Source organism: Sphaerodactylus townsendi, linkage group LG02 (genome assembly GCF_021028975.2).
Source record: "Sphaerodactylus townsendi isolate TG3544 linkage group LG02, MPM_Stown_v2.3, whole genome shotgun sequence".
In the NCBI taxonomy this organism is placed as follows: domain Eukaryota; kingdom Metazoa; phylum Chordata; class Lepidosauria; order Squamata; family Sphaerodactylidae; genus Sphaerodactylus; species Sphaerodactylus townsendi.
In genome coordinates this window covers 98,273,344-98,288,123 of record NC_059426.1, presented here as the reverse complement: position 1 = coordinate 98,288,123, position 14,780 = coordinate 98,273,344, and the positions used below count along the sequence as shown (strand labels likewise).

The window sequence follows — 14,780 nt, the reverse complement described above, 5'->3', positions numbered from 1 at the left end:
CAGCATACAAGTAGAAACACTAGAGCATATCATGTTTCACTGTCCAAATAGGGAATGCTTAAGGTATAAGTATCGACCATTGTTTACATCTTTTAATGTAGATATGACAGATGATCAAAGGATAAAGTATTTCCTGGATGGATCAAATCAGGATTTTTCTGAATTAGTTGCCAAGTTTCTGTTGGATATAATTGGCACATCTGCTAAGGGAGATTTTTATATTAAATGATGGTTATTTGAGTTGTAACTATGTTATTCTGGTTGTAAAACGTTTCTGGTTACAAATTGTTTTACTGTATGATGCCAATAAAGGCTTTGTGTGTGTGTGTGTGTGATGTTAGTTTCATTAGTTGAGGTGCAGCAGTTGAGAAAATTGTGTGATTCTGCATTAGTATATAGTCCCAAATGAATATGAGAATTATTATTCATTTTTACGCAGGGCAACTCTGCCATTCTGAAAGGAGGAGGGTTGAGTTTTGGACTAGTAACTCGTCTCTGTAAAACTCCAATCGCTATGGAAACAGCAACAAAAAACTTCAAGCATTTCTGGTAAACCAAGTGGGAGTTCAGCTTCACATAATATGACTGTATCAGAGCAAACTGGCACTGGTGTCCAGTACCTGATGTCAGAAACAATCTTCTCTGCCAAAAACATCACAAGAGGTGGAACATGGAACGTACGAACTGAAGGGCAACAGGTATATTTAGTATATATAATCCTGTCAAGCAGAGTAACAAGCAGAAATGTGGATTGTGTGTCAAATTAGAATAGTTATCTCTCAAAAGACAGCTGTTTTACCTCAGAAGTTCATGGGACATGAACTTTACTTAACTGAGAGAACTTTACTTAACTTTTAGTCAGAGCACTTTTACATAGCATTTGGTTTACATCAGTACAGAGAACATCTTTTCACTTAGTCAGTCAGAGCAGGCTAGTGAGGGAGCAGGACACCACCACCGAATTTTAACTGTCACCTTTAGAATGTTCGTGCAGCTTCCCAGAATTCCATGCTGCTTCTGCTGCCACTGCATGCAAACAAGGCTGGATATTCCAACATGAATCCCATACCAAAATGGACAACTTATCCAACTCCTATGGGCATTTGACAACTACCAGCTGGACATTCTAGGTGTCACTGATGTCAGGTAGACAACAAATGGCCGGATCAAAAGCAATGGCAAGAACATCTTGTATGTGGGTCACGAAGATTGGCATGAAAGTGGAGTTGGCCTTATCCTGAGCAAACAAATTGAAAAAGCACTCATTGGTTGGCAACCCATCAATGACCGGATCATCACAGCCCATTTTACTCATGGACATGCTAAAGCGATTGTTGTACAGGCCTATGCACCAAATGGACAACGCAGATGATGCAATAAAGAATGACTTTTATGCACAGCTCCAAGACTTCTTTGCTAACATCCCCTAAAGCTCCTGATTGGTGATTTCAATGCCCAATTAGGTGGCAGCGGACAAGGATTTGAGAATGTGATTGGAGCACACACATCCTCTGCTCAGCTCAGTGACAGTGTTGAGCAATTGCTGTCGTTCTGTGAACACAATGGGTTGTATGTTGGGAACACATATTTCCAACATCGGAGGATCCACAAGAAGACTTGGTGGTCACCAGAAAGGCAAACCTTCCATGAAATTGACTTCATCTGTATAAGCCAGAATAGGGGGTCAGCAATGCATGATGCAAGGGTTTACAGAAAGGCAGATGTTGGATTAGACCATTATCTAGTCAGAGCAGAAATCAAGCTCAAGCTCCAAAACGTTAGAAAGACCATACCAAAGAAACCATTTGCAATGGAGAAACTCAAAAACCCTGCCACTGCCACCACTTTCACCTTGGAACTGCATAGTCACTTCAGCCTTCTCAAGGAAATGGCAGACAAAGACCACTGGAGTAGCCTTATCCTGAGGCCCTCGCACGGATCCTGCATTTGTATGGACTACCAGCAGCCTTCATCACCATCTGTAAAGACTTGTACCTACAATCCAGCTGTTGAATCAAGACAAATAATGGCTTGCCAGACTTGTGCCCAAATACTATTGGAAGATGCCAAGGGCGACGGAACAATGGATCCAAGACCAAACATGGAAGCTGATTGATGAAAGAAAAGCCATAAAACTGAAATGGGAGCAGTGGCGTAGGGCCAATGGGGACATCCGGGGCAGCTTGTCCCGGGCGCTGCAGTGGTGAGTCATGTGGGGGGCTGGCACCTCCCCACCCGCCTCCTCTCACATGCACGAGCAAGGCAAGAGGAGACCGCCTGGCTCGCTCACGGGAGCCTGGCCTGCAACACAAGGCTGCTTCAGTGAATTCACAGAGCAGCCAGCCAAGCCCCTGCCAGCGGAGCCCAAAGCCTGCAGGGAGGAACAAAGAGGCAACTCATCCACTCAGGCAGGCAGGCAGGCAAGCTGCGCGGGGGGGGGGGGAATTCGGAGCTACTTTCACTTTCCAAAGCAGCCCCCGCATGTTTCTCTTCTTGCAAAGGACTTGCTGTTGCTGCAGAACTGGCGACCTGGAAATAGCTGCTAGGGGTTGGGGTGCCTGCCTGGGAGACTAAAGTTGCTTTGGCTGACATTTGCAGGCACTGCTGAGGAGGTAGGAAGATGTTTCCCTTTGCATTCCAAGAAGTCCAGGGAAAGTTAGAAGGAAGGGCAACAATGAATGCAGCAGAGTGGATTTATTGAGGGGAGGAAGAGGAAACCCCAGCATCTGCCCCTTCCCAAAACAACTGCCAGGTTCAGATCTCCCCCATCCTTTTTACTGGGAGTGCAGTGGCAGAAACTCTCCAATTTCCCCTATGAAGCGATCTCTCTCTCTCTCTCTCACACACACACACAAGTTGGGGTAGTCCAACAGTTTGGATGCAATTCTACCTCTCTGCCTTTTGTCTGTGGTGTAACTGCATGCCTTAAAATCACTAATAGTATAGATTAATCAATATGTTAGACATGATTATTTCTCTGCAGCATATTAAGTTAGAAACTTGCATGATATGACTTTCTTTTTTCCATTTTAAAAAAGCCCCCACCCTCCCTTTTTTGCAAGGCAAGTTGCCTGCTGGAGAACTGGGTTCAGCTCTTCCCCTTCCAGCTTCCCACATCCAGCCTGATATTATGTTCTTATGGTGGGGGGGGGGGGGAATGGGGGCAAGAGAGGCTGAGGGATTGCAGCCTGCCCCTACATACTTGGTGATTTGCTAAAAGTGAGTTGCCTCCTGCCTGGCGTCTTTCCAATAGTCCTTTGTTTTTAGAAGAGGAAGAGGAGGAGGAGGAAGAGGAGGAGCTTGGATTTATATCCCCCTTTCTCTCCTGTAGGAGATTCAAAGGGGCTTACAATCTCCTTTCCCTTCCCCTCTCACAACAAATACCCTGTGAGGTGGGTGGGGCTGAGAGAGCTCAGAAGAACTGTGACTAGCCCAAGGTCACCCAGCTGGCATGTGTGGGAGTGCACAGGATAATTCCCCAGATAAGCCTCCACGGCTCAAGCAGCAGAGCAGGGAATCAAACCTGGTTGCTCCAGGTTAGAGTGCACCTACTCTTAACCACTACGCCACTGCTTTGAACTTTCAAAGGTTTTCCTGGGCATAAAATGACCTAATTATTCTGACAACATCCCTGTAAGGTAAGCCAGTATGAAAATGCTACTTCCCAGCCGTCTGCCCTGTTGGCCTCTTTCTCCCCCCTTCCCCCCCCCCCATATGTGACAGTTTTCTACCTTGGCTTCATCACCTCCCTTGGAATGAAGGGCACCCCCTCCACATTCTCCCCTGCCATGGGTGATGGTTAGAAATGTCGTCACTGGCCACGATGGGGAAAATGATGCTTAGACAAAATAGCCCTTAGTCTTGTTTGGCAAGGCAGGTGCTGGCTTATCATTGCACCTTCAAGCTTGGAGAATTGACCTTGCTGAATTTTTGCTTGCCTTGCTGATGGTAAGGCATAAGAGTCCAAAAAGAATGAGGGTATTCCTGTTTGCAGGTGGATCTTTTAAACTGGGGAGGGGGGATTTGATGTATTAAAATCTTAATAGGGCAAGGGACTGACGGCTTCTTCTGTGTTCACGATCCCCTCTGTGGCTTTCCTTTCCATCCTAGTCCTGAGCTCATTTACTGGGAAAACATCCCCCACCCCCAATGCGGTGAAACGTTATTCTATTTAATAAACCATCCGAAAGAGCACAGCTATTTGAGTGAGCTTTGGAGTTGTTTGGAGCTCTGAATCAGGCCAGATGCTTAATAAAGAGTTCTGAGGGGTAGGAAAGTTGGTGTTGTACTGAGTGTGGTGAGAGGACCTTGAAAGGTGGATTCTAGAGTGTAGTATCTGTATTGTGCAGTAAATACAGATATGTTGTGAGAGAATCCTTAAGATATGAACTCTTGGTGTTTTTACTGAAATGTTTATTAATTCAAGAATAGTTTCCACCATATAAAGATAATGCAGTAATAAAATATTTTGAAAGCATTTTAAGTCATATGACACTTAAAACACTTTAAAGTGTTATAACAGTTAAACATTTTGAAAGCACTTTGAAAATGTCAAAACATTTTATTTCTGCTGCGTGACATGGACCACAGAACCTCAAGGACAAGAATCAGATAAACACCTGCAAAGCAAAAAGCCCCACAGCTCCCCCCCCCCCCCCGTAGGAATGCCATCTCCTTCTTGGATTCCTTCAGAGCCCAACAGGCCTTCCAAGGAGAGACCGGAGGACAGGCCAGAGGTGGTGCAGGAGAAAGCTATGGAGGGGCACCTTAAGGTGCTGTCATCGCAACTCCTTCCTATTCAGCCATCTCTTCCTATTCCCCCTAGACACAGCATGTCATCTCTGAACTCCTCGCAGGAGATGGTCCCAGGGATGCAGGAGATGGTCCCAGGGATGCAGGAGATGGTCCCAGGGATGCAGCTGCTCATCAGCATGGGTTATCCCTCATATCCTTGGTTTAGAAGCACTTCCAGGTGACAGAGGTTCCATGTTTTGCATAGTTCCAGCTGTGTAGGGCCTGAATCAAGGACATAGGTAAGGGGGGGGTTCTCGGCTTCAAACCCCCCATTACATGGCTGAAGCTCCACCCCTGGTTTGTGGGTTTTAAAATTTTTTTTAGTGTTTTTTCAGTTTGTGGCCTGCAGGGGATGCAGTTTTTAGGCTAGCAGCACCAAAATTTCAGGGATTTGTTGGGAGACTCTCCTAATGATACCACCCAGAGTTGGTGAGGTTTGGTTTTTTGGGTCCAAAGTTATGGACTCCCAAAGGGGGTGACCCCATTGTTTCCAATGGGAGTTAATAGATGGGGGCTACACCTTTGAGGGTCCATAACTTTGAACCCCCTGAACCAAACTTCACCAAACCTGGGTGGTATCATTAGGGGATTCTCCTAAAGATACCCTGAAAGTTTGGTGCTGCTAGCTTAAGAATTGCATCCCTGACAGCAGGCACCCCCCAAATTTCCCCAGATTCTCCTTTTAAATCCATTCCCTTTGACATGGATTTAAAGGGAGAATCTGAGGTCCCCAGTTTAAACATTGAAAATGATGCTGTTTCAGGGCGGGGGATAATCCACCCCAAAACAGCATCACTTTCAATGTTTAAACTGGGGGCCTCAGATGCTCCCTGGGGAAATTCTGGGGAAATTTGGGGGGTGCCTGCTGTTTGGAAGTGGGACAGCATCTGCTGGTTACGAAAGCTTGGCTGGCCACCCTTAAGTTCTGGGTTCGCCTGTGCTTTAATTCGGACACTGGTAGCCTTATCAATCATATCCTCCCCCAGCTCCATGGATCTAAGTGGTGGCGGGCAGTTGAAATTAAAATACTTTCCCTGGGATTCTCCTGGGAGTCATTGCAAATGCTACCTCCTTCCGAACTCTTTTTTCAACTAAAAAGGCGACTCCTTGACCAGGAGCTACAAGTTCTACAAGACCAAGCGCGAAGTAACTGTTCCCCCTTCTTTTTCAACATCAAATTCAAAACCAATCTGATGGCAGACTATCTGAGTATACTCCAAGAGCCCAAGCTTAGATGGATATACACAAGGGCTCGTTCTAATTCCTCCCCTTGTTCTGTACTCCAAGGGAGGTTTCTGAAAATTGACTCACAAGAGCGGAAATGCCCCCACTGTACTATAGTGGTGCAATCCATGGAACATATAATGCTTAACTGCCCCAAATACGAAGAAGCTAGGACCAGGCTTTTGACTCTTCTTCCTGCTAAGTTTAAGGAATACTTTGTTGCTGGGAAGGTTGCATTCCTACTAAACAACTCTTCTTCTGTGATTTTAAATTCTGTAGCTAGGTTCCTTTTAGGAACTTTGGAATAAAAAAATGTTGTTTTAACTGGGGACCCCAGATTCTCCCTTTAAGGTGGATTTAAAGGGAAACCTGGGCTCCCTAGTTTAAACACCATTGAAAGTGATGCTGTTTGGGGGTGGATTCCAGCATGGCTGTCCATGGGGGGGAGGGGGGGCGCAAAACTCAGATTTTGCACCGGGCTCCATTTTCCCTAGCTATGCCTCTTCCTGGAGGGGAGAGCAGAAGGGACTACTGGCTGCCAGCTGGGAGCCCAGCTGGTGGGGGCGAGCTGGGGGGGGGGCGGGACAGGGGAGTCTACCATCCCTGGCCTCGGAGAGTTGCTTTTATAAGCACTGAGGCTGGGGGCATGGCTTGAGGAGGCATGGCTCCACCCCTGAATCTCACCCATAAAAAATCTATACCTACGTCACTGGCCTGAATCAATTGAGGAAAATACATCTATCATCTCTTTACCTCTGGACTCTGAAACCATCTGACAAAGAACCACCAGGCAGTGTTTGTTCAGGGGGAGAGAGAGGCTGGTAAGGTGGCCAAGTGACCATTAGCGAGCCAAGAAATAAGTTAAACAGCAACCTCACCTTGTGCTCTCCTTATTCTGGTAGGTAAGGGATTGCAAGTATCTTTAAAGGAGATGCTTGACAAGGGCCGCACTTGGGTGCCAAGACGTGGGAAGCAGGTGGCAGAGAGAAGGATCACCCATCTCAGTGGGTGGATGATTGCAATTTGTGGAAAGCCCTTCAGAACAATAGAAGTCAGGTTCTGTGAGCTGCTCAAAGACACATATCCCTTGCTCGCACCACCTTCTTGCACTTTGATGAGGAGGAGCATGATTCTCTCATTGAACATAGCTGCTAGGACTACATGAAGACTCAGTTGTCCCATGCTCATGGGAAAACTATGCACTTTATGATTGACATCTGAACCAACCCTCAGGTGCATCATGCTTACCTCTCATTGACGGCACATCAGTGGCAGCCTGATGGTGTTCTGGGTACTAAGATGGTACAAAAGGAGAGCCAGCACAGCTTGGACTATTTTTCAGACTGTGGAGGTCCTTAGACCCTTCAACGACTTTATGCAGTTTCTCTCATCTGACACAGCAACACCATCTCTTGTCATTCCCAGGATCCAAACAGCAGGTGAGAATTTGGCCACAATTCTGGAGCCTGCTGAAGGGCATGCAGACTTGCTTCCAATAGTGTGTGTGCTGGCCCAGAGGTTGCAAGCTGATGTGGCATCCTATCTTGAGCCTCACGCTGAGCAGAAGGTATACATATTGGCAACCATGTCCACATAAGAACATAAGAACAAGCCAGCTGGATCAGACCAAAGTCCATTTAGTCCAGCTCTCTGCTACTCGCAGTGGCCCACCAGGTGCCTTTGGGAGCTCACATGTAGGATGTGAACGCAATGGCCTTCTGCGGCTGTTGCTCCCGATCACCTGGTCTGTTAAGGCATTTGCAATCTCAGATCAAGGAGGATCAAGATTGGTAGCCATGAATCGACTTCTCCTCCATAAATCTGTCCAAGCCCCTTTTAAAGCTATCCAGGTTAGTGGCCATCACCACCTCCAGTGGCAGCATATTCCAAACACCAATCACACGTTGCGTGAAGAACTGTTTCCTTTTATTAGTTCTAATTCTTCCCCCTGGCAACATGTTGGCAACAATCCAGCATCATTAAGGGTAGGATTGCCAAGCAGGCCATGAAGCTTGTATGCTGGAGAGACAAGCTTTTCCAGCATATCAAATGTATGTAAAGCCAAAGGTGACACTGCTGTGAGAGGAGGAGTTGGTGTGTGTGTGTGTGTGTGTGTGTGTGTGTGTGTGTGTGTGTGTGTGTGTGTGTGTGTGTGTGTGAAAGCAGCATTGCTGCTGTTTCTTCTCTACCTCCTCTGTTAGGTAGTGTCCTCTCCCCTCCCACAAGGCAACTGCTGAGATGACCTTGGAAATGGAGCTCATGGGGTGGCACTTGGCTCCTTTGGGAGGATGAGGTGTATGAGAGAGGATATGGCAGATTCAATAGTGAGTGAGTATCTGCTGGAGCCCAATGAGTTCAGGCCACAAATCCACGGAACTAGTGGGCCATGAATGAATCAGTCTGGCTGGACCTCTCTGTTATGGCCCAGAGTTTTCTCTTGCCCTATGACAGTTGTGCAGAATGAGTGTGTTTTTTCCATCTAGGTGACATTCTCAGCCCACATCACTTATCTCTGCTCTCCTGGAATCCTGAGCAGTCAGTCTTCCTCATGTTCAACATGGCTCTGGACTTTGGGGTTACTGAAGTGAACATGTACTTCTGCCTACATCCAGTGGTGGGATCCTAATCCCTCAACCACTGGTTAGGTGCTCCACCTCCATCCCCCACTGTGTGTGCCCCCCGCCCATTTACCTGGCTGTTTGCCATCCTAGCCTTGTTTTATATCCGCCCTCCTCCCTCTTGGCCAATGGGAGAGGGAACAGAAGCATGTATGAAAGCAAAAGGATCCCCAAGCCATGCCTGGCCCCACGCTCAATGCTCCAAGCTCGCCTGGGACTGGCGCTGGTCTGCCAGCTCCTCCCTGCCACTTCTGGGACACTCCTGGGCCTGGAGCCAGTGTCCTTTGCTGGCCGGGCATCAGGCTCAGTCCCTGGCAGTGCTGCCGGCCCAGCCACGCATGGGGCAGGGGGGAGCATGGCCATCTGCTGTGGCGCTCCACCCTCCCAGCTGAGGCCCAGGGGGCTGCTATGGTGGCTGCTGCTGGCTGCACCAGCCTTCCCCAACTCCGTTGCGGCCCCCAACCTCTTCCCGTGGCCCAGGAGTATGCCAGCTTGCTGGCCAGTAAGTCTGGGTCCCTTGGGTAGTGGCCAAAGTCTGGGGGGTGGGGACAGTGGCCTTCTTCGGGGGAGGCCTGCTGGCATCTGGCCGCAGCCAGGCGCCAGCAGGCCTCTCCCGAAGGCCACAAAGCCCTGCAGCTGCACGGCCTGATCTGCTCTCAGCCAGGTCCCACGGGAGGGGCGGGGGAACAGCCGCTGATTGGATGGCGTGCCTCTGGGGGAGGGGAAGGAGGGGGCTTTTAACAACTGGTTCAGCCAAACCTGACCAAACTACCTGAATCCCACCTCTGCCTACATCCTCTCAGAGTCTGTTTAGGGCAGTTAGGGTGAAACACTCTTCCAAAAATAAACAAGTCAGAAGAAAAATGTGATTAGGCAGTTTATCTATCCGATTGGCAGTCCCCTCCCTAATCCCTGATACCATTCTGAATCCACCTTCACTCAAAAGCCTCCACCAAACCCTAGAAGCTATGTGGCACAGGGGGATGTTGGAGGTGATGCTCGGCTCCCCCAATCCTTGGCTAGTTCCTGAAACCCAAATTCCATGGTCAGAATAATGCAGCTGCACCAAAACTGTTCTTCATGTTAGCGATAAAAGGAACAGTAGGACTACAGTTTGTCAAACAGAAATCAGCAGAACTCATAGGAGTGCCACAAACAATGGAACTAATGAAGATGTGTTTCTGCCTAACAATTTTCTTTGCAGGGATGGGAAATAGGAAAAGGAGAGCCAGTGATGAAAGGGAGTCACAACACCAACCTGTGAGACTGTGATGATGTGGGAGACTGCAGAGAGAAGAGAATCAGAGTACCCACCCTCTCATTTTGAGACCTTCCTTCCTTGGGAAAATGAAGATATTTTGTTGCCAGTGTGCTGGGTTTTTCTAAACACCTGCACATTGGATTGGCTTGCAGCTTTGTCTGGATTGGCAATACTGGCCCCTGTTTTGTTTGTCTTGTGTTGTGTTTCTATGTTGTTTTGACATTAATTCTGTTGGGCTTTACAATGTGTCAGCTTGTGGTTTTGCTAGGTTGGGTTTTGGTATGGTTCTGATGGATTTGTGTTGGTTCTTGGGGTGGGAAGGGTTGACCTGTGGTTGCCCACAGGTATTCCTCTTAGTTAGCTTTTCCCCTCGAGAAAAAAGGTTGTTTTTTTACCATTGGAAACAGTGGAAGGATAGAGGCCTAGGTATCTGTTTTGTTCCAATTGCATTGAATTGGAGATCTTTGCGGGGCTCTGGGCAATTCTTTGGCCCCTTCCGCACGGGCCATTTACAGTGGCCCAGGGACGTCAAAAACGCCATCCCTGGGCAGCTGTTCGCACAGGAGGTGCTGCTGGACAACAGCAGCCCCATCCTGGCTGCCCAGGAGCGGCATGAAGCCGTTCCTAATAACCTCGCTTTTATGGGCCCCCAAAAGGGGCCTTCATCTTCCATTGGAAACAAGTGAAATTTACAGTGGAAAATAAGAGCATCTGTAACCCCCATGCTCAGAATGGGTTGACCCAGAAAGGGATGGAGACTCAAAGCAGCAGGAGGCTGCACAGCTCATGTAGTTTGGAGGAGACAAGGCTACCAGACTTGAACCTTGATTTGTATGAGCCCTTAACACCTTGTTAAGGGTTTTTTGTGTTTGTAATGGGTGAGAGTTCTCCTGGAAACCTTCATCATGTTGAATCCTGTTCACCAAGCCCTTGGAGTCTTCAGGAGCCAACCCACTTGCAGGAAGAATTGGACTTGGCAATATCAGAAGACTGTAACTAGAAGGACTTGAAGTGAAACCTGAACAGGACCTTGAAGTGTGATGTAAATGTTGATGTTTGATGTTATATGTTAAGAAAGTGAACCATTTTGTTTTTAAAAATTTGTTGTTGTAACTCATTCCAAGTTCTGCCCCACAGAACCCACAGATTTGGCATCCCATAAAATTGGATTCCTTAATGAGTTCCGCAGGGCCTGTAAAACGGAGTTGTTCCGCCGGGCCTTTGGAGGGACCAGCTGCTGAAATGGTGCCCCCCCCCAGTTAGTTTTGTCATCTTGATCCATCATCTACTGGGATTCTGTCCTCCCTCTCTCCTGGGGAGAATTTTTAAAGTGGGGTGGCGGATGCCTCTATTACTGTTATTCGCTGTTTTAAAGGTTTTAGTAATTTATTTATAATTATGTTTTATGTTGGACACCGCCCAGAGCCCCTAGGAGATTGGGCGGTATAGAAGTTTAAACAATAAATAAATAAATAAATAAATAAATAAATTCCCTGAACCAAACTTAGGAGGTTCTTCTAAGTAGCCTCTACCTTGAAAAACAACCCTTATAGTCTCGAAAAAAAATCCCCATAGACTTTAATGGAGCCAAAAAAAATCATACTCACTGGCAAATGGTGTGGATGAGAAACTGTAGTTTGCTACTTAAGTGAGACAGGATTCTACACCCCTCAAGTAAATCACTGATTTTCTCTAGTATGTTTCTAAATCAGGACAAATTACGTTGGTGATGTTTCACACTCAGAGAAAACTAGTCAGCTTGACATCACTTGATTTGCCTTGATAACAGCCACCACATCATTCATGAACATGATTTTGAATTGGATCTCAGTATATAAACCATAGCACTTAGGTTACAGTCAGATATCAAATCAAGCCAACAATAAATCGGGATGTGCCGAAACCCACCTTGTTGCCAGACTTACACAGGTTCCTTGGGTTCCTTCCTTTCCCCTTTCTAGCACAGAGAAGTCAAAGTAGTTTTTGACTCTGGTTACCTGTGATGTATGTATCTAATGCTTGTCCCTTGAATTACAAGTATAAAGTACAATTAAACAATTTTGGGGTGTGTGCTGCTTAGTGATATTAGTAGTTATACACCTTGTAAGAAAACATATTGAAGTTTTGTTCTAGCGCTGGATGTTTCACAAAGTGTATATATTTTTCAGTCACCATGATAGAATGGACAGGGATTTTTCATTCTAAAACCACATTTCCATTATACAATATCTTTCCAGGTACAAGTTAAGGAATTATGTCTTTACGTATATTGTACTGCATACTAGGTCTGTGTAGCCTTCTAATTTCTTTCATCTTTTTCTTTTTAAGTGAAAACATGAAATGAACAATATACAGTGCACATTTAATTACCACAATTTCCTCAGTCTTTTGAGGAGGGATTGGAACTTATTTCTTTGGGGAGAAAACTGTGGTTCAGAATTTGCTTTATTTAGTTTCAGTTGCTTTTATCACGATTGTAGGGCCATGGTATGATGTGTACATAGGCTTGGCAGTTGTAGTAGAGGTACATCCTACTTAAGAGAATGTTAGGTAAAGTGGAATCCAGTCTCAGAATAGATATACATGATAATGTTTTTCACAGAGCAACAATAATGATCCTGTGATAACAGTGTCTAAAATATTCAGTGTTAATTGGATCTCATTGTGATGCATACTGTTAGAATATCATCATGTGAATATGTCATGAATAGATCTTTTGACTCTTCTACAAATTCAGAAGTGCTGCATGATATTTTACTGTTTTACTTTGTAGGCTTCTGGGGGATTGAATCCCTCTACAACTTCCTGTACATGGAATAGCACATATGGGGAAAGGGTAGGGTGGAGCCTTTTTCCTCTGTCATGCAAGCATTTTATGGCGAGGGAATTTTAGATGGTGTGAGGGTATTTAATCGTGCTGTGTCCTGTTTTCTTAAGTAGCACAGTCCCAGAAGGACTATACTGTTCCATATTTTTATAGATTTGGCTTTCTTCTTAGATGTTACAAAATATGCTCAATTTCCAAAAAATTCAATTAATGACATGTCTACAAATACTAGTCCAAATTTATGAAGGGTGCTAATAAAGACAGATGTGCTAGCAGGAGCTATTTGGTACGTACAGGCTCTAAGACTGAAACAAATGGAGGTCCCATTATTTCACAGAGCAACAAGGGCTCCTGTATGTTCTCCAAACTATAATGTCAGGTCTTCTTTACTGAATTAATTTGTTGATGATTCATTTTTGATTCAGTATATAAAACATGACCTCTGTTTTGACCTTATTTTGTAGTTGGGTGCAGATCATTATGCCTCATTCAGAGTACAAGTTTTGCTTGGTGTTCACTGGCTGAATTCAGATAGTACAAAACAGAAATCTGTTTTTTCCATGAAGAAAAAAAAGTCAGGAAACCCCCAAGCTCATATTTCTCTCCTTATCTCACAATCTCTTGTGTGTAGAGCCCAGACTGAAGATTGCCTAGTTTGAAAGAAACTAGTTTGTTGTGATGTCTGAACTGAGATGCTTTGACAAATTTCAGTTTGATTCTTGCTGAAAAATTGGCAGTTTGAATTATGAATCTTGGTTTGTGGACTTGAAATAAATCACAATCTGTTCACATGGGACTAATTGGAAGAGAACTATGATTGGTTAGTGAACTATATATAAGGCAGCACTGTGCTTTGCATTGTGAGCACTTGTCTTCGCACGGTCTGGCGAAGCACTTTGTCTGAGAGAGCAACATTTCTGTGAACTGAATAAAGTAGAACCGCCTCTGGCCGTTTCCGCACGGGCAAAATATGACGTCGTCGCAACGGAAAAAGAAGCGTCAGAGCGTTACGCAAGCAGCCTGGAGATCGCGCAGTCGGCGCCGTCAGCAGCAGCACTAAACCGGCGCGAAGGCGGTGTATGTCAAGCGCTTAAAACCACTCTTTTTTTTTTCCCCATGTGAAGCATCCGGCGCTTTTCGAACAGCCGCGGAGCTATGCCGTCAAAAAAATGGCGTCGAGACTGCGAAGCGACTTCGCGAGTCGCCAGTAAGTATAGCGTCGCGAGACGCCAGCTTCGCATGGCGCTTCGTCGCGAACCGTCCACATTTCTGCTTGGGGCTGCGGGGGCCCGCAGCTCCGCCTGTCTGTCAATGAGCGGCATTTTTTTTTTTGAAGATCGCGTCGCAATTTGCGGCGTCATGTCGTCGCTGCTTTGTAACGGCGCGTCGCTTGGAAGCGGCCTCTGCAATGAAAACTGGAATTGCTGTGTTCCTGCTGCGTTCCAGTGTGTGTGTTGCGCAACTCTGCTATCTGGGGATTGAACCCCACTTCAGTATCACACCCCTCAACAGGGGATGGGGAAGAACGATGTTACATCAGTGGTGCAGCATGTTTTCTGGTGAATAGCTAGAAGTGATGTCACATTGCCAGCGTGAGGAAGATGTGATGTTCTAGCATTCAGACAAAACCATAGTGTTTTGTTGGAATCTTAGAGTGTCATGTCTGCGTCACACCAGTGATGTGACATCACTTCTGTTATTGGCTGAAAGTGATGTGACACCATAGGCACAGTGCTGAGCTCCTTGCTGATCTTCAGCCGGCAATGGAAAGCGAGGCAAGGTGGAAGTGATGTTGCTGAGTACTTGGAGTCTTTTGATTTCTCAAGCCAGGAAGTGCTCAGTGTAGGCTTTAGACATGGTGAAATGAAACTTGAGGGATTGGGTGAGCTGGAGGATTTCTTAACTTATTCTCATCACATTCAGACTGGAGTTTGTCCATGATGTTTGAATACAGCCAGAATCTTGAACTAAATGAAAAGGCATCATTCTGGAAACTACCCTCACTAAGCTTCTTGTGGACAAGGACTTCTTGAAACTCCTCCCTGTTAACTATCCA

General features: G+C 46.1%; 1 pseudogene; it reads left to right on the top strand.

Moving 5' to 3' along the window:
• Nucleotides 1–581: 581 nt before the first annotated feature.
• On the top strand, nt 582–2,116 carry LOC125426328 (annotated as a pseudogene).
• The last annotated feature ends 12,664 nt before the right edge of the window (nt 2,117–14,780 follow it).